At 38.0% G+C, this 22,216-nt stretch overlaps 1 long non-coding RNA gene across 1 annotated transcript; it reads left to right on the plus strand.

Annotated features, from left to right (window-relative positions):
* Nucleotides 1-21,622: 21,622 nt before the first annotated feature.
* On the plus strand, nt 21,623-21,894 carry LOC131252041 (uncharacterized). Its single transcript, XR_009174120.1, has 2 exons — nt 21,623-21,739; nt 21,822-21,894. It is a non-coding gene; the product is annotated as an uncharacterized LOC131252041 (long non-coding RNA).
* The last annotated feature ends 322 nt before the right edge of the window (nt 21,895-22,216 follow it).

The raw sequence follows: 22,216 nt of genomic DNA on the forward strand, positions 1-22,216 counted from the left end.
TTCAACTAATTCATGAATATAATGATATCTAATGTTAATACGCTTCATTCGTGAATGCTAAATTGGATTTTTAGAAATGTTAATTGTGCTAGAGTTGTCACAATACAAAACCATAGTATCTTGCGCAAATTCATATTCACTTAACATTCTCTTCATCCATACAAGTTGGGTACAAGCATTACCAGCTGCAATATACTCAGCCTTAGCTATGGAAAGAGATACAAAACTTTGTTTCTTACTATGCTAAGAAACTAAACAGTTCCCAACATAAAAACATCCACCTCTGGTAGACTTGCAATTATCAATATTACCAGCCCAATCAGCATCTGAATACCTGGCTAATTGAACATTACTATCATGAGAATACCAAAGGCCAAGTGTGGCCGAAATTACGACATATCTTAAAATACACTTTACAGTAATCAGGTGGGACTCTTTAGGATCTGATTGATATCTAGTACAGATACCTACGCTGAATGCAATATCAGGTCGGCTCGCAGTTAAATATAATAAACTACCTATCATACTGCGATATAACTTAGGATATACACTTTTACCTGTTGAATCCTTAGAGAGTTTAAGTGCTATACTCATAGGAGTATCGAAGTTCTTACCACTCTCAAATTTAAATTTTTTCACCAAGTTGAGAGCATACTTGGTTTGAGAGATATATATCCCATTAGCAAGCTATTTCACTTGCAGACCTAGAAAATAGTTCAATTCTCCTACCATGCTCATTTGAAACTTAGACTTTATTAATTTTGCAAACCTAACAGACATGTTAGCACAAGTAGATCCATAGATAATGTCATCAACATATATCTGCACTATTAGAATGTGCTCTTTATATTTCTTTACAAACAATGTCTTATCAACACTTCCTATTACAAAGTTATAACTTAGTAGAAACTTAGTCAACTTTTTGTACCATGCCTTGGGAACTTATTTTAAACCATAGAGTGCCTTTTCAGATGATAAACATGATTAGAATTTTTAGGGTCTTCAAAACCTTTAGGTTGTTCTACATATACCTCCTCATGTAGATCACCATTCAAGAAAGTACTCTTGACACCTATTTGATAAATTTTAAAATTTTTGTAATAAGCAATAGATATGAACAGTCTGATAGATTCAAGATGAGCTACCGGGGTAAATATTTCATCATAATCAATGCCTTCTATCTGTGTGTACCCTTGTTCAACCAGTCTCGCCTTATTTCTTATAATGTTACCTAATTCATCATACTTATTTTTAAAGATCCACTTGGTTCCAATTATATGTTTATCATTAGGTCTAGGAACCAAATGTCATACATTATTTTGAACAAATTGATTAAGTTCATCTTGCATAGCTATAATCCAGTTTTTATCAGCAAGTGCTTCTTTTATATTGGCCGGCTCAATTTGGGAAGTGAAGCACACATAGTTACATACATTTTCAAGTTGTTTACGAGTGCGCACACCAGTGAGAGGGTTCTTAAGAATTTGATCAGTTAGATGGTCTTTAACTGATCATAGTTCAGTGTCATTATTTCGACTAGATGAAGAGTGGTTTATCAAATAATGAGTCTCCATCATCTTCTGAACTAGTGGTCGATGTATTCAGATGATCATCTATGACAACATTAATGGATTCCTGAATTACACCGGTCCTCTTATTAAGAACACGATACGCTCGACTATTTAGAGCATATCTAAGGAAAATACCTTCATCACTTTGTGTCAAATTTTTTCAAATTTTTTTGGTCACGTAGAATATAGCATTTGCTACCAAAAACTCAAAAATATTTGACCGTTGGCTTCTTATTGAACCATAGTTCATATGCAGTCTTATTATTCAATTTTCTAGTATATAGACGATTAATAATATAACAAGCAGTGTTAACAGCTTCAGCCTAAAGATTTTTAGGAAGATTCATGCTATTTAACATAACATTAACCATCTCTTGAAGTACATGATTTTTTCTTTCAACAACCCCATTTTGTTAAGGTGTCTTAGGAGCAGAAAATTCATGTGATATTCCCTGGTCACTGCAAAATTTCTCAAAACTGCTATTTTCAAACTTAGAACCATGATCAATACGGATCTTAGTGACTTGTGATTCCTTTTCACTTTGGATACGTTTAAGTACCCTTTTTGCTTCGTCGAGAGTTTCTGATTTCTCTCTTAAGAAGACTACCCAAGTATACCTGGTAAAGTCATCTACAATAAGTAGAATATACTTTTTACCACCTCAACTCTCCATTCTATTTGGTTCAATAAGATCTATGTGGAGAAGTTCGAGTGGTTTAGATGTGGCATTGGAGTTCACATTTTTGTGAGCACACCTAGTTTGTTTACCAATTTGGCACTCACCACATATTTTATCCACTTTCTTTACTTTGTGTAGACCTCTTACCAATTCACTTTTGCTCAATCTATACAAGTTGCGGTAGTGTACATGTCCTAGGCGCTTATGCCATAATTCGGTCTCATCAGTTTGGACAATGTAACATAATAGCTTAGATGAGCTTGAATCACTGACTATGTAGCAGTTCTCAGAAGTTCTGCGACCAGTGAATATTATAGAACCATTCTTATTCAAAATTTCACACCCTTAGTAAATTTTACATTGATTATTATCACATATTTGAGAGATGCTTAATAGATTATGTTTTAAACCTTCTATATATAAAACATTTTCAAATAGAGGGAGGTTAAAGAGTTGAACCGTACCTTGGCCAACAATTCTACAGTTACTACCATTACCGAATGTGATTGAACCATCAGTCATGTCTTTAAGACTGGTGAATAGACCTTTGTCACCTGTCATATGTCTAGAGCATCCACCGTTTAGGTACCACTTTGATTGACTTAAAGCCTTGAAAACAGTGTGAGCAACCAAACAAGTAACCTTAGGGACCCATTTCATTACAGTTTTGGGTTTTGAAACATTGTTGGTTTTTCGATACTTATACTTGTTATATATTCTACCATTCGAGTTAGATTTTAGAAGCTCCTTAAGTAGATCCACAATTTTTTCGACCAAAGGGTTAGGATTCTGATTTCTATAGTTGATATGATTGCTTCTAGATTTTAAAGTTTGAAAAGTTTTAGTATGTTTAGAATTATTTTGATTGGGACTTTTCCCTTCTGAGTCAGAAGACTCCCCTTTAACAAATTTAGGTGGAGTATTCTTATATTTTGGAGGAATACTTTTATCATAGCCCAATCCAGATCGATCGCCACATTTTCTGGATCTGGATAAAAGTTTTTCTAATTTAGGATCACCTTGGGCATACCACCATGTGTCCTTCAAACTCAAAAGCGAAGTGACTTTTAGTTTTAGCTTTTCATTTTCAGATTTTAAGTTTTCATCTTGGGATGTTTTGAAATTTAAGTCGCACTTAGTTTTTTCAAAGCAATCTGAAAAGTGTGATTTTTCTAAGACTAGATTATCAAAATTCTCTTTTATTTTTGAAAACTTTTCTTTATGAAGTTTTAACTTTACAGCTATTTTGTAACTTTCCCTGTATATGGCATCATAAGCATCTTAAAGGTATTCTTCATTTTCATGGTCACACTACAAGAAAGAGGGTTTTTACTGATGAAACTTTTAGCGACAAAATTGTTTTTCATCGCTAAAAGTGACTTTTAGCGACGAAAATTTTTTTCATCGGTAAAAGCTTACTTTTACCGACGAAATTCTAAATTCATAGGTAAAAGTCACTTTTAGCAACGAAATTTTTCGTTGGCAAAGGTTGTTTTCAATTTTTGAAAAAAATCAAAAAGTTTACTTTTACCTATGAAAATTTCGTAGCTAAAAAACGTGGATGAGACTTTTACCTACGTAAAGTTTCATCGCTAAAGGTTGTTAACAATTTTGAAAAAAATTCAAAAAGTTTACTTTTACCGATGAACATTTTCGTTGCTAAAAGTTGTTTTAAAATTTTTTTGAAAAGTTTACTTTTACCTATGAAAATTTTCGTAGCTAAAAAATGTAGATGATACTTTTACCTACGAAATTTTTCGTCGCTAAAGGCTGTTAACATTTTTTGACAAAAATTAGAAAAGTTTACTTTTACCGACGAATATTTTCATCGCTAAAGGTTGTTTTAAAATTTTTTTCGAAAAGTTTACTTTTACCTACGAAAATTTTCGCAGCTAAAAAACGTGGATGATACTTTTACCTACGAAAGTTTTCATCGTTAAAGGCTATTAACAATTTTTCAAAAGAATTTGAAAAGTTTACTTTACCAACGAACATTTTCATCTCTAAAGGCTGTTTTTAAAAAAAAAATTCGAAAAGTTTACTTTTACCAACGAAAATTTTCGTAGCTAAAAAACGTGGATGATACTTTTACCTACGAAAGTTTTTGTTGCTAAAGGCTGTTAACAATTTTTCAAAAAATTTGAAAAGTTTACTTTTATCGATGAACATGTTCGTCGCTAAAGGTTGTTTTAATTTTTTTTAAAAAAAATTCAAAAAGTTTACATTTACCTATGAAATTTTCGAAGCTAAAAAAGGTGGATGATACTTTTACCTACGAAAAGTTTCGTCGCTAAAGGCTAGTAACATATTTTTCAAAAATTCAAAAAGTTTACTTTTACCGACGAACATGTTCGTCGTTAAAGGTTGTTTTAAATTTTCAATTTTTTTTTGAAAAGTTTGCTTTTGCCTACAACACTTTTCATAGCTACAAAACGTGTATGAGACTTTTACCGACGAATATTTTCGTCGCTAAAGTGTGTTTTAGCGACGACAGTTTTTGTCGGTAAAAATAAAATAACACTTTTACCGATGCAAATGTTCATCCCTTAAAGTGTTTTAAAGTGGAAAATCTAAGCAATGAGTTTTACCTTAGGAAGAGTTGTACCAATGAATGATTTATCGGTAAAAATAATTCAAAATATTTTTACCTACGAAAATATTCATAGGTAAAGAAACGTGGATGAGACTTTTACCTACGAAATGTTTCATAGGTAAAAAACGTGGGAGAGACTTTTACCTACTAAATATTTCGTAGGTATTCCAGCACAAAATTCTTGATATACACCCGTTACAATATATTTCATCATATTCTTCCTGATATACACCTATTATATAATATATTTTATCATATTCACATTCACATCCATCTAAACCCAAACTACGTAAATCCATCCAAACATAAACTACATTCATTCAAACAGAAACAATCTTATCTATATCACATTCATCCACACATAAATACATATAAGTTTAACTTCATAAATAAAATACAAAAAATTATTCATAGCCTATTTCTTGGTGGGGGTCACAAAATTCAGTATGGTGAACACATCGCTGACTATGCACACACACCTAGGTCCTTACTCATGCCTTCATGGTAGATTCAAAATAGTTTCAATATAAGGTCATGAGTTCATGTACCCATTGTGGTTGTAAGCGACTCTGGTGTGTGAGTGTGTGTTTAAAGAAAAAGAAAGAAAGAAAATGCCGATTTATCTTTTGGGTTGAGCCTAATGGTACTTGGTGATTTTCCATTAGGTAGAAATTATTATTAGTTGTTTTTAGAAAGGTGAGATTAGGCCACTTATAATTATATTAACATAATAAAATGTTGTACATATATTTGAGCAGACACCACAAAATAAACAATCCTATGAAAAAACAAATGAAAAGAGAGAGAACATATGAGAGGTGATCCTTATCTCCTTTGATGGATTTAAGCTGCATGTGCCCTACCCAACTTCCTATAAGGAGAAGTTATATGGGTCTTGGAATAATGTTGGTGACAAATCCACCTTGTCTATTAATATTATCATATTGTGTTAGGATATGACTCTGAAAATTAGATAAATCCAAATATCAAATAATCTATGCTATAAGAGATAGTGGAGATGGAAATAAATGCATTGTGTTCGCTTAAGTTCGAGTATGCTTGCCAACAAAGCAAGATTTTCTTGTTTATTGCCATGTGATTGGGCTACATTATTACATCAATTAGGTTCGGGTTCGGGATCAGGTTTAGGTTTGGGTTTTCAAGTTTAGGTTAGGGAGTTGAGATTAGGATTAGGTGTAGGTTTAGGTTTAGGGATTTGAGAATATATTAGGTTATAGATTTAGGTTTAGGTTTTAGGTTTAGGTTTTAGGTTATAGTTTTAGGTTTAGGTTTTAGGTTTAGGTTAAGGTTAGGTTATAGGTTATAGGTTATAGGTTATAAGTTATAGGTTATAGGTTAAGGTTTAGGTTATAGGTTTAGGTTATAGGTTTTGGTTTAGGTTTAGTTATAGGTTTAGGTTTAGGTTAAGGTTTAGGTTTAGGTTTAGGTTATAGGTTATAGGTTAAGGTTTAAGTTATAGGTTTTGATTTAGGTTAAGGTTATAGGTTTAGGTTAAGGTTAAGGTTAAGGTTTAGATTTAGGTTTAGGTTTAAGTTATAGGTTATAGGTTATAGCTTTAGGGAATTAAGAATAGGTTAAGGTTTAGGTTTAGGAAATCGGGTTCGGGTTCAGGTTCGGGATCGGGTTTAGGTTTGGGTTTTCAAGTTTAGGTTTAGGTTTAGATTAGGGAGTTGAGATTAGGATTAGGTGTAGGTTTAGGTTTAGGGATTTGAGAATACATTTAGGTTTAGGTTTAGGTTATAGGTTATAGGTTTAGGTTTAGGTTTAAGGTTATAGGTTATAGGTTATAGGTTAAGGCTTAGGTTATAGGTTTTGGTTTATGTTAAGGTTATAGGTTTAGGTTTAGGTTAAGGTTTAGGTTTAGGTTATAGGTTCAAGTTATAGCTTTAGGGAATTGAGAATAGGTTAAGGTTTAGGTTTAGGAAATCGGGTTCGGGTTCGGGATCGGGTTTAGGTTTGGGCTTTCAAGTTTAGGCTTAGGCTTAGGTTAGGGAGTTGAGATTAGGATTAGGTGTAGGTTTAGGTTTAGAAATTTGAGAATACATTTAGGTTTTAGATTTAGGTTTAAGTTTTAGGTTATAGGTTTAGGTTTAGGTTTTAGGTTTAGGTTAAGGTTAGGTTATAGGTTATAAGTTTAGGTTATAAGTTATAGGTTATAGGTTATAGGTTAAGGTTTAAGTTATAGGTTTTGGTTTAGGTTAAGGTTATATGTTTAGATTTAGGTTAAGGTTTAGGTTTAGGTTATAGGTTCAAGTTATAGCTTTAGGGAATTGAGAATAGGTTAAGGTTTATGTTTAGGAAATTGGGTTTGGGTTCGGGATCAGGTTTAGGTTTGGGTTTTCAAGTTTAGGCTTAGGTTTAGGTTAGGTAGTTGAGATTAGGATTAGGTGTAGGTTTCGGTTTAGGAATTTGAGAATACATTTAGGTTTAGGTTTTAAGTTATAGGTTTAGGTTTAGGTTAAGATTAGGTTATAGGTTATAAGTTTAGGTTATAGGTTATAGGTTAAGGTTTAGGTTATAGGTTTTGGTTTAGGTTAAGGTTATAAGTTTAGGTTTAGGTTAAGGTTTAGGTTTAGGTTATAGCTTTAGGGAATTGAGAATAGGTTAAGGTTAAGGTTTAGGTTTAGGAAATCGGGTTCGGGTTCGGGATCGGGTTTAGGTTTGGGTTTTCAAGTTTAGGTTTAGGTTTAGGTTAGGGAGTTGAGATTAGGATTAGGTGTAGGTTTAGGTTTAGGGATTTGAGAATACATTTGGGTTTTAGGTTTTAGGTTTTAAGTTTAGGTTTAGGTTTATGGTTATAGGTTATAGGTTAAGGTTTAGGTCATAGGTTTTGATTTAGGTTAAGGTTATAGGTTTAGGTTTAGGTTAAGGTTTAGGTTTAGGCTATAGGTTCAAGTTATAGCTTTAGGGAATTGAGAATAGGTTAAGGTTTAGGTTTAGGAAATCGGGTTCGGGTTCAGGATCGGGTTTAGGTTTGGGTTTTCAAGTTTAGGTTTAGGTTAGGGAGTTGAGATTAGGATTAGGTATAGGTTTAGGTTTAGGGATTTGAGAATACATTTAGGTTTTAGGTTTAGGTTTTAGGTTATAGGTTATAGGTTTAGGTTTAGGTTTAAGGTTATAGGTTATAGGTTATATGTTAAGGTTTAGGTCATAGGTTTTGGTTTAGGTTAAGGTTATAGGTTTAGGTTTAGGTTAAGGTTTAGGTTTAGGTTATAGTTTCAAGTTATAGCTTTAGGGAATTGAGAATAGGTTAAGGTTTAGGATTACGAAATCGGGTTTGGGTTCGGGATCGGGTTTAGGTTTGGGTTTTCAAGTTTAGGCTTAGGCTAAGTAGTTGTGATTAGGATTGGGTGTAGGTTTAAGTTTAAGGATTTGAGAATACATTTAGGTTTTAGGTTTAGTTTTAGGTTTTAGGTTTAGGTTAAGGTTAGGTTTAGGTTATAGGTTATAGGTTATAGCTTTAGGGAATTGAGAATAGGTTAAAGTTTAGGTTTAGGAAATCGGGTTCGGGTTTAGGTTTGGGTTTTCAAGTTTAGGTTTAAGTTAAGTTGTTGAGATTAGGATTAGGTGTAGGTTTAAGTTTAAGGATTTGAGAATATATTTAGGTTTTAGGTTTAGGTTATAGGTTTTAGGTTATACCTTTAAGGCCTATTTGGCCGGGCAGATTGGATGGGATTGGATGGTATTAGAGTGGATTGTGCGGAATTCAAGGTAATGATAGCTGCGTAAGTGGATTGGTGCAAGATCTATGGGATTGTTATATCCCGAGATTGCTATATCGGGTCTGTTTGGCATGCCTGTCAATCCTGGGATTAAACCTTCCAATCCCTTTCAATCCCTCGAACCAAACACGTCCCAGGCAATTTTGAAGGGATTAGGGTGGATTGGATGGGATTTAAAGGTAATGATGGTGATGTCGGTGGATTGTCTTAAGATCCATGGGATTGCTATATCCCGGGATCAGGATCCCGTGTCTGTTTAGCACGCCTGGCCAATCTTGGGATCTATCTTCCAATCCCTTCTAATCCCATCCAATCTGCACGGCCAAATAGGCCCTTAGAGAATTGAGAATAGGTTAAGGTTTAGGTTTAGGAAATCGGGTTCGGGTTCGGGATTGGGTTTAGGATTGGGTTTTCAAGTTTAGGTCTAGGTTTAGGTTAGGGAGATGAGATTAGGATTAGGTGTATGTTTAGCTTTAGGGATTTGAGATTAGGATTAGGTGTAGGTTTAGGTTTAGGGATTTGAGAATACATTTAGGTTTAAAGTTTAGGTTTAGGTTTTAGGTTATAGGTTATAGGTTTAGGTTAAGGTTTAGGTTTAGGTTTGGGTTTAGGTTATAGGTTACAGGTTATAGGTTATAGGTTTGTGTTATAAGTTTAGGTTAAGGTTTAGGTTTAGGTTATAGGTTTAGGGTGTGGTTTAGGTTAAGGGTGTGGTCTTTGCAAATACAGATATAAACTCAGCCTGTCTAAATGGCCAGGCCACTCCAATGTTGTCCATAGGAAATGGACAGCTTCATCATGGTCATAACAGTGGTTCCCACCTTCTTGGGACCCCCGCTCAACATCCGGATAGCTCCGACGCACATCCGGGTCTGCTCCATCAATTTCGAGCAAATACATAAACATGGCTTGTCCAAATGGCTAGGCCACTCTAATGCTGTTCATGGGAAGTGGACAGCTTCATCATGGTTATAATAGTAGTTCTCACCTTCCAAGGACCCCCGTTCAACATCTAAATAACTCTGACACACATCCGGGTCTGCTCTATCAATTTCGAGCAAATACATAAACACAGCCTGTCCAAATGGCCAGGCCACTCCAATGCTGTCCATAAAAAATAGACAGCTTCATCATAGTCATAACAGCGGTTCCCACCTTCCAGGGACCCCCACTCAACATCCGAATAGTTCCAACGCACATCCGGGTTTGCTTCATCAATTTTGAGCTAATACATAAACACGGCCTGTCCAAATGGCCAGGCCACTCCAATGTTGTCCATAGGAAATGGACAACTTCATCATGGTCATAACAGCGCTTCCCACCTTCCAGGGACCCCCTCTCAACATCCGAATAGCTCCGACGCACATCCGGGTATGCTCCATCAATTTCGAGCTAATACATTTAAAAACAAGCTAGGCATCTATTTTTGTGTGGATGAGAACCAATATTCCAGACTATTCATCAGGCAGTCCCTACAATGGAATATTCCATCTATACAGATGAGGCTGAAAAATCTATAATAGTTGGACATTGAATGATTAAAAGTATTAACCACTTCTGTTACTTTTCTGCATATACACAAGATTCATAGGCTGAAAAATTGCCATTGAGTTCGTGTTTTATGTTCGGTTAGTAGTGAAGGACAAGCTCTTTATGCCAGATGACCTATAGCTGATGAAAATTTCTAAGTAAATTGTACGAGGTCTACAGTAATCTTAGAGTGCAGAAAATTTCCAAGTATGTGCATTTCAGTCCAAGTTATTTCTCTAATCACGATAGCCTTGGGAGGGTTGATACGAGGGATGAGTTAATTGCAAAAGGGCTGATTAAAACTATATTAGGTTATCTTACTGGACATAATGATTTCAGGACCAGCAAGATAACCCAATATAGTTTTAATCGGCCCTTTTGCAGTCAACCATCCCTCGTATCAACCCTCCCAAGGCTATCGTGATTAGAGAAGGAGCTCGGACTAAAATGCATAGACTTGAAAATTTTCTGCACTCCAAGATTACTGTAAACCTCGTACAATGTATATTCAATGATGTATATAATACAATATACATAACATGAAATGGTACATGAGTGAGACAAGACAACCTAACCTTTTATATACAAGCCAAAAATTGATAGGTTAAGATTGTCCTATCGAGGAGATTCTTAGGCGTAGTCCATCTGCTATTGGGACAAACAGGCATGGGTTTGGATTATTGGACCATGGACCTCACCTGTCATTGAAAACCAAGGATTAAAATCAATGTGTTAGGTATCATATCATTCACCATCGATAAGGCGGCCAATACTTCAAACCTTTTTCAAACTGATTTTGACCTTATGAATTGTCGTGGATTCTTGCCACTTGTATTGTGGATGTGGCGATATTCTAGTACTTTATGGCTTAGGCAAGTTGGACAAAGGTTTGATTTCTAATTTGATTTGATTTGTAATTTTGTAGTGCTCACTACTTTTAAATCTTAATTGGTATTTCTATTTTTATTTCTTAATATTGATTGTACAAAAAACCTTTCCACTTGTTCTTTTGGTAAGGGCCATTTCGGATACACTTCCGAAAAAGGAGTTTTCTAAAAAGGGGATTTCAAGGTTATAGGTTTAGGAAATCGGGTTCGGGTTCGGGATCGGGTTTAGGTTTGGGTTTTAAAGTTTAGGTGTAAGACCCGTGTCCTAATCCGTACTGTTCCGTTAGCTTCCGCGGTCCTTCCGGTCAAATTCCGGCAACCTTCGCACCGTATTCGGTATTTGCGCACGATCCTAAGCCAGGTCTCGCGCACCGACGTCGGCTTGACCCGAAAGTTGTATCATAGCGACCGCGTCGTCGCCGCGGTTCCAACGCCGTGACTTGCGCACCGAACCGATACCCAGGTAAGAAGATGCCGATCAGCGTTTATTCCGAAGAAACACCGCGCGTTGCGGATTTCGAGGGAATCTCTACACAATTAGTCCCACTAATTAACCATAAATGCAACCATACCTCAAAGTACTTCACCCATTCCCTCTTTTTCCAAAAGTCCACCATCTTTCCACCTCACCATTCCTCTTTTTCTCATTTTCAACCACAACCATCTCTCTTCTCCACCAATTTCAAACTAAACCATACCTCTCATCACTCCTTTCTTACAACCATCACTCCACCCATCCCTCCATCCATTATTTCTATCTCTCCCTCTCATTCTCTAGCAATTTTTCCAAATCCCATGAGAAATTTCACACATCCAACACACTCTCTCTCAACTTCAAGTGTGGCCCACCCTCTCATCTTTCATCCACACCATCAATCTTCCATCAACCACCATCAAAAGTGAAGCTAAAGAGCATAGGAGTCCAAGGGAGCAAGGAGAAGGAAGATAAGGTGGGTGATTTGTCATTTTTTTTAAATTTTTAGGGCCCACTTGTTGGTGGGGATCCATTTGGATGTATGTGATTTAATCTAGAGGGCCCATAGTGGTGGGGTTCCTCTACCTCACCGTATATCTTTCTCTCTATCTCTCTCCCTTTCTTTCTTTGTAATGGTGTGGATCCCACCAATGTGTTACATCTACCCCGTCCATCTACATCAGACGGTGTGGTCCACTCTATTACAGGTGATGATCCACACCATCCACTGTTTGGATAGGCCCAATGCATTTTTTTTTGTATATATATACTTATATATATATATGTTATATTTTATATAATATATATAATATATATAAGATAATATGTATTATATATATAATATGATATATATATTATATGTATATATATATATATATATATATATATATATATATATTTGGTGGTCCACGTCCACGTGGGGCCCACCACAGTGACGTGATTAGGTAAGTCGTCTAGCGTCCAGGGACGCTGGACGTTGGCGCTGTGTGATTTATAAAAAAAGAGAGAGAGAGAGAGAGAGAAAGAAGTGGTGGACCTCTCATGCAGGCCCCACTTTGATATACATGCATAATCCAAGCCGTCCATTTCGTTCCCCTGGTCATTTTAGGCATTGAGCCGAAAAATAAAACCGATCCCTTTTCTTGGTGGGCCATACCATAGGAAACGGTAGTGTTTACCGTTGAAACCACCTGGATCTTTTTATTCGTCAAAAACCGGCTGTATATTGGACTCTGTTTGACTGTATCGAGCGGGGGAATGCAATGAACGGAGCAGATTCACTCGATGTGGACCCCACCTATGGAAAACCACAGAAAAACCTCATTTTAAAAAAATAAAAATAAAAATTGAAGAGCAGCAGCAACTGCTGCCGCCCCTGGTAGAACGGGCAGGCAGCGCCTGCGCTGGGCTGCTGACGGACGAACTGTGCAGGCCCTCACGGCTCGACTGTGGGTCCCACCTTGGTCCCTTTCGACCATCAACACCGTGCATTTGATGGGTCCCCATGGACTGACCGTCCATCCTAAAAATCGGGTTTATACGGAACTCATGTGGGCCATACCATCTAAAATCATGTGAAGACATGCCTAAAACATACAAAATCGTTGGTGGGGCCTACCTGAGTTTTGGATGCAAATGAAACTTGATTTGGACCCTTAAAATTGTGGGACACACGCAATGAATGGGCTGGATTGTGAATCACATCTCGGTGGGCCCCAAAACAAAAAATATATATAATAATAAAAAAATTTTAAAAGCAGCAGCGCTGCTGCTGCTGCAGCGACGAGCGGGCGGTCGCTGGGGCCTCACGGCTCCAGCTGTGGGCCCCCACGGTGATGAGTTTCGATCATCAACACCGAGCATTTGATGGGTCCCCTTTGATTATGGTCTGTCCCCAAAAATCGGCCGTATACTGATCTCAAGTGGGCCACACCATCCAAAAATCAGGTGAATATATGCCTAAAACATATAAAATTATTTGGTGGGGCCGACCTGAAATTTGGATGCGGTTGAAACTTGGTTTGGATGGTCAACCAGGTGGGACACACATGATGGGTGGACTGGATTTACAAATCACATTACAGTGGACCCCCAGGTCCACGTGACCTTACAAACAGGTTGGCTGGCAAATAAATATTATCGTGGGCTAGGCCCACGTGACCCTATCCACGGGCTGCATGGCAAATAAACATCCTGGTGGTCCCCCTGGTCCCGTGACCTTATGAATAGGTTGGATTTCAAATAAATATTATGGTGGGCCCTAGGCCCATGTGATGGAGCCATATTGATGTATTTCTGGCCGTTGGGGAGGCCCACCTTGATATATATATATATAAGGCCCATGAGATTAGGCCCATTCAACGTATTGGTGGCCCGTTGTCGAGGCCCACTCTGATATATATAAGGCCCATGTTACGAGACCCATTGTGATGTTTTCAAAGGCCCATGGAGTATGACCCATTGCAATGTACATGAGGCCATTGATGCGGCCCACTTGACTTATATAAGGCCCATATGAGGTAGCCCACTTAATAAACCTAAGGCCGTTGGGACGAGGCCCAATAAGATGTAAATAGGTCCATTACAATATGTGATTCATGGAAGGCCATTCCTTGGGAGCGATGTTGGTTTGACGTCCACATTGATAATGTTGGTTAAATGTCCGCATTGTAGCTCTCCCTAAGGCCCTCTGATAGGCCCAAACTTGTGATAAGTAGGCCGTCTAGGCCCATCTCCATTATACCTAGAACCCATCTCTTATTACATGTTTAGTATAGATGCATGATTCATGATCATTCGCACCATATGTATGCCTGATGTGAGGAATGACCGATCATAACATATACCTTTGGATAGACTGTTTATGGGCTCCCTGATAGGCGGAGTTGCCTCATATAAGTGCATGGTATATACAGGGCTGTTGCATGACTGATAGTATGATTCATGCACTTGCATTTGTGTGATTGTAGTTACTGTATGCCCTAGCGACATCAGGGCCATAGCCTCCACAGATACATCGTGGATGGCAGGATTGGAGACCGGAAACATTTGGTTTTAGCATACGGGCACCATAGATGTCCTTGGGTGAAAATCCCTAAACCCGATGGTACCAGAGGATGACTCCAATGTCGAGACCGAGTGGATATATGAGCGCACGAGGGCCGAATACCAGGAGGCTGCGTCTCCCACTGTGTCGTGGTCGGTTGGAAAGGAGTGTGGCCTTACTCGCCCTAGGGTAGGGGGCAATACTAGGCTGAGTTTGACCAGCTCGCGAATGGGTCCGCTATCGACGTGCCGGATAGGTTGGCAGACTATTGGTCAGGCGGATAGTGAGGTTTCTTACGCTTACTTGGACTGTGCGGCTAGGAGAGCGACAGTGCCATTTGGAGTGTATTGAACCCCGGTGATTATCCAGAATGAGAACTGTACTGATACATGATGAGGATTGGCATGCTTGAGTTGCATCTCGCATCGCATGGCTGTGTTATGGCCGATAGCATTCATATCTTGCACTGCATAGCCTTGGTACGGCTGATTGCATTCATGTGCTCATCACCATGATTCCGCATCACTCTGACCTTGCATTTTGAGCACGTTTATATTGCGCACACACTTACACCACCCTCTAAGCTTTCTATAAGCTTATGCACGATTGATGCGTGCAGGTGACGCCAGGACGCAGTCGCAGCCATAGTCTCGCCATAGTTGGAGCGTGCAGCCGAGCTTCTGGAGTTTTGTTTCTTTTGTTGCATTGTATTTCCCCTTTCTGCCGCATTGTACTCAAAAGTTTTTTATCATAGTGGATTTTGTGGTGGTGTTCTTGTGGTTATTGTTTGTGGGTTATGCTTTTGTTATGCTCATTATGATTCAGACCGATGATTTGAAACCCTCCTTGTAGTGATCCCAGGATCGGAACCTGGTGAATGGGTGCCAGGGTCCGAGAATGGGGTTCTACGGAGGCTGTCGGCGCCGGATTCGGCGATCGGGAATTTTGTGAGCCCGGTTTCCGAGTTCGGGGCGTGACATTAGGTTTAGGTTTAGGTTAGGGAATTGAGATTAGGATTAGGTGTAGGGATTTGAGAATACATTTAGGTTTTAGGTTTAGGTTTAGGTTTTAGGTTTAGGTTAAGGTTAGGTTATATGTTATAAGTTTAGGTTATAGGTTATAGGTACAAGGTTAAGGTTTAGGTTATAGGTTTTGGTTTAGGTTAAGGTTATAGGTTTAGGTTTAGGTTAAGGTTTAGGTTTAGGTTATAGGTTTTGGGATTCGAGAATAGGTTTAGGTTTTGGGGTAGATCCATAGCTCAAGTGGACCTCGAAATGAATTGGGGCTACAAGAGTTTTCGATCAAGCTGATATTTGTGTTATTACTTCTTCAGGTTTAGGTTTGTGTGAACTTACCAACAGGTTGGATCTCAAATAAATGGCAAGCTAAAATTTGATAATTATATGAAATCCACTTCAACCATTAAATGTCAAGCTAAAATTTAGACACCGAGACTAAAAATCAAACCCATTATTAATTTAGGTGGCCACACAACAGGAAATAATTTGGATATGTTTGTTGCTATTTTATTTTGGATGGCCCACCTAAATCATGGATCAAGCTAATTTTTAGTCCTTATCGCTAAAATAGGGTAGTGCACCTAATGATTAGGGTGGATTTTACATAAATATCATGATGGGCTACATATGAGAATTTTTAAATGTATATGTAGTTTAGTTAATAACTTGCATAAAAAATGGCTTGAATTTGACTTCAAGAATTAGTGGACCCTACTAAAATGAAGTGATGCATCTACTAATCAAGGTAAATTTCATATAAACATCATATAGGCCACATTTGAGAGTTCCTAAAATTGATCTCATATCTCTACATCATTTTTTTATATATATATACATGAATTCCATCTACGTAATACCAAACATAACTGAGAATATCAATTCAATAAATTTCATAAAAGTATTATACTTTTCAGATCAGTTTAGGGCATTATCTAAAAAATGAAGCAGTTCCAATCATCAGATGGACCATAACATATGAAATAGTGGTGATTGACCATTAATGGGCCATACAAGTTTTGGATCAAGCTGATATTTGTTTTTTCCCATCATCTAGGCTTTTGTCACCTTATTAACAGATTGGATGGCAATTAAATAAATTCTATGGAAACATTAAGGTGGGCCCAAAGAAGTTTTTAATGGTAGGATGTTCAATCATCTCTGTTTCCTAAATTATGGTCCACCTGGTAATTGGATCTTCTTCATTTTTGGGATCATGTCCCAAAATGATCTAAAAACATGGATGGATAGGGTTGATACAAAATACACACATCAAGGAAGACTACACCCTGGAAATCACTTCTAGTAAGGTTTTGACAGCCATGCCTTGCAAAAGTTGGTCGCATCATATAAATTAACAGGGGATAAAACCTGGATGGTCCATTCATCAGGCTGACTACACCCTGTAAATCATTTCAAGGATGATGGTCTGTTAATTGGATAGGTGCAACCCAACTGATGGAAAGATTGTTCCAATTTTCCATCCTGTTGATCTTCCTGGTGTAGCCCACCCTTTTCACCATTCTGATTTTCTACTCAAGTGTTATAAATAGGAAAAAAACCCCACTAAACATCATATTTTAGACTAACAACGGGTTGGATGGCAAATAAACTCTATGGTGGGCCACTGTCACATGGGATAGTGGGCCCCACAACGTAAACATGTATTGGCCCCATCGTGGCCCATTCCATTAATAGTCGTAGGGTCCATGGACACCATTAAAAACTTCCTAGGGTCCAATGTAAGGTTTATTTGCCATTGAACCCTAAATCCCCAAATCCCTAAGGGCCTGTTTGGATGCCTGTAAGTTGGGTAAGTGGGAAGTAACTTACAGGGAAGTCACGTACATGTGGTGTTTGGGGGGAGATAAAGAGTGGAAGAGAAAGAAACGCACCAATGAGGATTGAAGGTTTCGCCTCTCCATCCCAAGCTCTCTCCTCCTCCCTCTCTGCAATCTCTCTCCCCCTCCCTCCCTCCCTCCCTCTTTGCAATCTCTCTCCATCTCTGCAATCTATCTCCCTCCCTCTCTGCAATCTCTCTCCGTCTCTACAATCTTGACGCTACAATTACCCCCTTCCGTCTCCTCCTTATTGATAGCCGTAGGGTTTCATCAACCATTTTTTTCTCTTTCAAAACGGCAGTGGCTTGACGTTACTCAACAAGGCACGCTCACGTATACGCACCTGCGTATGTGCGCATTTTTTCCCACGTGTCATGGACCTCTAATCCGAACAGTCCATGTGATGCAGCATCCCATGAAACCAGCAGGGACCAATTTTCAAACTGATTTAAAACTCTGGTGGGCCATATAAAAGAGAGATGCAAATCAAGGTAGGAAAATGTTTTCTTTTGTCATGGCCCACCAATGTTTTAAATCAAAGTAAAAGTTGGGTCAATGGGGTTTCATGGAGTTCTGCATCATGTGGACCATTTAGATTTTAGACTCAAGTCACGTATGATGAATTCTCAAAAAGTTCTTAAGAGAACTCTTGCCCACTTATGCGTGGCTGAGTATTCTGTGGGAAGGGATTGAGTGCTGAGTAATGCGTAGACTTTGTGGCTGAGTATTCTGTGGGAAGGGATTGAGTGCTGAGTAATGCGTAGACTTTGTGGCTGAGTATTCTGTAGCTGATGTACAAACGTATGACACATTTACAGGACAGACATTTCGATTGCATGCAGCGGTCTTGTGGACAACAAATGACTTTCCCGCGCATGAAAATTTGTCTGGGTGTAGCACGAAGGGAAAGTTGGCTTGTCTTACATGTGGTATTGAGACTTGTTCATTGTCATTGAAGCATGGTAAAAAAATGTGTTATATGGGCCATCGTCGCTTCCTTCCAAGCGATCATAGTTGTCACAGGAAGACGATGATCTTTGATTGTAAACATGATCATAAGCCACTCCCTTAAGAGCTATTTGGAGAAGATGTGATACAACAACTGAGTAACATTGGATAAGTTAGATTTGGTAAGGCATCAGACTTGAAGAAGAGAAAACATACAGTATTAGACTACAACTAGAGGAAGAAGAACATCTTTTTTGAGTTGCCCTATTGGAGTGATCTGAAATTGTGACACAACTTGGATGTCATGCGTATTGAGAAAAATATATGTGACAATGTCTTCGGAACATTGATGAACATAGAGAAGAAAATAAAAGACAGTTTCAAGGCTCGATTGGATCTACAAGCAATGGGTTTAAGGAAAGAGTTGCACTTGTAACCACATGAAAATTTGTATATTATACCAGTAGCCTACTACACATTGACAAAACTAGAGAGAAAGCGTTTATGTGAATGGTTGAGATCGGTGAAGTTTTTCGATGGATATGCGTCAAATATATCTCGGCGCGTAAACGTTACGGACTGTAAGGTAACAAGAATGAAAAGTCATGATTGTCATGTCCTTCTGCAATGCTTACTACCGGTTGCGATTCATGGATTCCTAAGCAATGATATCAGTGCGGCGCTGATTGAGTTAGGGATATTCTTTAAGGATTTGTGTTCGAAATCGTTAAATGCAGATGTTATTAAACAACTAGAGAGAGACATTGCTATAATCCTTTACAAACTTGAAAGAATATTTTCACCTACACTTTTTGATGTCATGGTACACTTAGTGATTCAGTTACCTTACGAGGCGAAGCTTGCAGGCCCAGTACAATATTGTTGGATGTATCCGATCGAAAGGTGGTAAAACCTATTAAAAATTTTATTCATTCCATAAACTACATATATCCATGTTTTGAAACGTATAACATAGTCGTTTTGTGTACAGATACCTTCACACATTCAAACAATTTATGAGAAATAAGGCCCGACTGGAGGGATCCGTAGCTGAAGCGTATATTGATAATGAGTGCCTTACATTTTACTCCATGTATCTTCCTGGCATAGAGACTAGATTCAACTGAGAAGATCAAAATGTTGATGAAGGGCAGGAGAATGAACAAGGACTTATATCTGTATTTGCACATAACGGTCGTCCTTTAGGATCCCCGAAGTTTCAAGATGTGGACCTTGGGGATCTAGAAAAGGTGCGGTGGTATGTGTTGCATAATTGTGAAGAAATAGAGTCGTACTTGGAGTAAGTCTTCCCTCGATTATTATTTTCTCTACATACGATGATTTTAATATTTCTTGTTGATGACGTGCCATTTACGTGTAGCGAACACATTGACGAGATGAAGTCCAAATTCCCCACAAATTATGATCGAATGCATCAGGATCAGTTTCCAGAATAGTTCGCAAAACATGTAAGATTTCACATTGTATCTCACCACACTTAGAATTTTCGTTGTATTGCACATTATTTGAACCTAAGAAAATCTCTAAATAATTATATTCTGTACATGATAATAGATGAAGACGTTGCGCATGAGCAAATCTGCGGATGTGTCTGATGCACTATACTCACTGGTGTGTGGCCCTGATAGATGTGTATCTAGATATATAGGTTATATTGTAAACGGGATTCAGTTCCACACCGAAGAACGTGAGAAGTATAGGACCACACAAAATAGTGGGGTGGTTGTGAAGGGAACGAATGAGGAGGATGAAATTAACTTTTATGGTGTTTTGAAGGATATTATTGAGTTAAATTATTGTATGAGAAAGTGGGTGTACTTATTTAGATGTGATTGATGGGACATTGGAAATAAGAAGTTGGGAATACAGATTGACAACTATTTTACGAGCGTAAATTTATCTCGGAAGTGGTTTAAAGACGACCCATTTGTCCTTGCCAGCCAAGCCAAATAAGTATTTTACCTCGCTGATACCAAGTTAGGCAGCTCTTAGCACGTGGTGCAAAAATAAAGCCCAGGAACGTATTTGACATTCCCGTACCAGAAGTTGAAGATAGTGAGGACAGGGGAAATGACATGCCTAGGGTTGAATAAGCATATTGAGAAGACATACCATCTAGGGATATAGGGACTGATTCAAGTGTTGATATTGATGTGGTGCAATTAGACAGAGATGATGTGCCATCTGATCATGTTGATGCCTCAATAATACATGACATTGTTAGAGATGATAGCGGTTTCATTGAGAGATCCATTGCAGACGATGAAGAGGAAATTCTGATCAGCGATAGTGATGGTGAAGAAGAAATAGTCCTAAGCAATAGTGATATAGACAACGATTATTAAATGTACACATGATTTACATGTCATTTTTCAATTCGAATATGTATATTTAATATAGAATGACAATGTGTAATGGAATTTTCAAGGGTTATAGATTAAAGTTTACAGTTTTATTATATTCTGCTTGCATTATAGTGTAATAGTCTAATCATATTTTAATCATCTCTCTAAGCATAAGCACAAATACATTATACCGTTAACACTACTTGTATAATGTTTTAGTATATTCCACTTGTATTGATATTGTTTAAATTTATAAGTTCACAACTCACACATATTCAGTGATGGCACTAGGTGGGAGAGCACGTCGTTCGCGCACTGGATCTTCCCCTTCTACCCGTGATGCGATGGAGACAGCATCGCCGTCACATGTTGCATTGCAGGTGTCTGATCCCTCAGTCGTGTATACACCAGGCACTGCATGTAAGTCTAGACATATATTTCTTTTAATGATTTCTGTTTATGTTTAAACTTACATATTTCTTTTGTAACAGCGTCGTCGACTAGCCGACGAGGACGTGGACCCACACGTAGGTTACTTTTAGAGTGACTTACGCGTGAGCGTAGGGTGACGATAGAGTTCCCATAGGACTACATTAGACCTGTTGGGAATAATGCCATGTTGTTTACGTCGGAGGTCGGTGTCTTATACTGATCTTTGATCTCTCCCACCACCCCCCGTTGGGCAGACATGATAGATGATGTGCGACAGCTCATTCATCAACGCCTTCAGGTAAAATTTAGTAAACTAAAATTTATTTTATAAAAGTTCATTTACAGTTAAATTATTTTCTTAATAAGTTTATTGCCTTAATCTATTATTTACGAAACTGCAGGATAAATTTAATTTGGATTTGAGTGTTCCGTACATCTCCTATGCTGTTGACGACATGATCAAGGAGCGGTTCAAGGATTATCGTGATAAGTTACACCGGCGGTATAAGCGGTGCGTGAGCCACGAGGAGGCCGCACTGTTCGCACCGCCGCACATTACCCATGAGGACTGGCGGATACTCTATGATAGATTTTTGTCTGATTCTTTTCAGGTAATATTTACATATTTACGATATACTAACGTAATAATTAAATTTGCAATTAATAACAATATATTATGAATAATGTGTTCAGAAGAGGAGCAAAATAAATTCTGACAACAGGGGAAAGTTAGAAGTGAACCACGTAGCTGGTTCAAAGTCATTTGTACGACTTCGTCACGACATGATAAGAAATTACTGATAATTATTACGTTTATATATTCGTCACAATGTGCATTTACATTAACTCTATTGTCCTTTCAATTGCGCAGCGAGATTTCCTCACTGGCCAGGAGCCTGGACTAATAGGCTTCTACAGAAGGACTCACTGTCAGTAGGCGACGAGATCTTGGGTACATCCTAAAGCCAGTGAGATTTGAGTAAAAATTCTTACATTGTAAAATTTAATTGCATTAAATTATAATAATGTCATTTATTATGAAAATTCATATGTTTTCATTACAGGCGGAGATGAACACCTTACGCAGT

The sequence above is a fragment of the Magnolia sinica genome, chromosome 7, assembly GCF_029962835.1.
Source record: "Magnolia sinica isolate HGM2019 chromosome 7, MsV1, whole genome shotgun sequence".
NCBI lineage: Eukaryota > Viridiplantae > Streptophyta > Magnoliopsida > Magnoliales > Magnoliaceae > Magnolia > Magnolia sinica.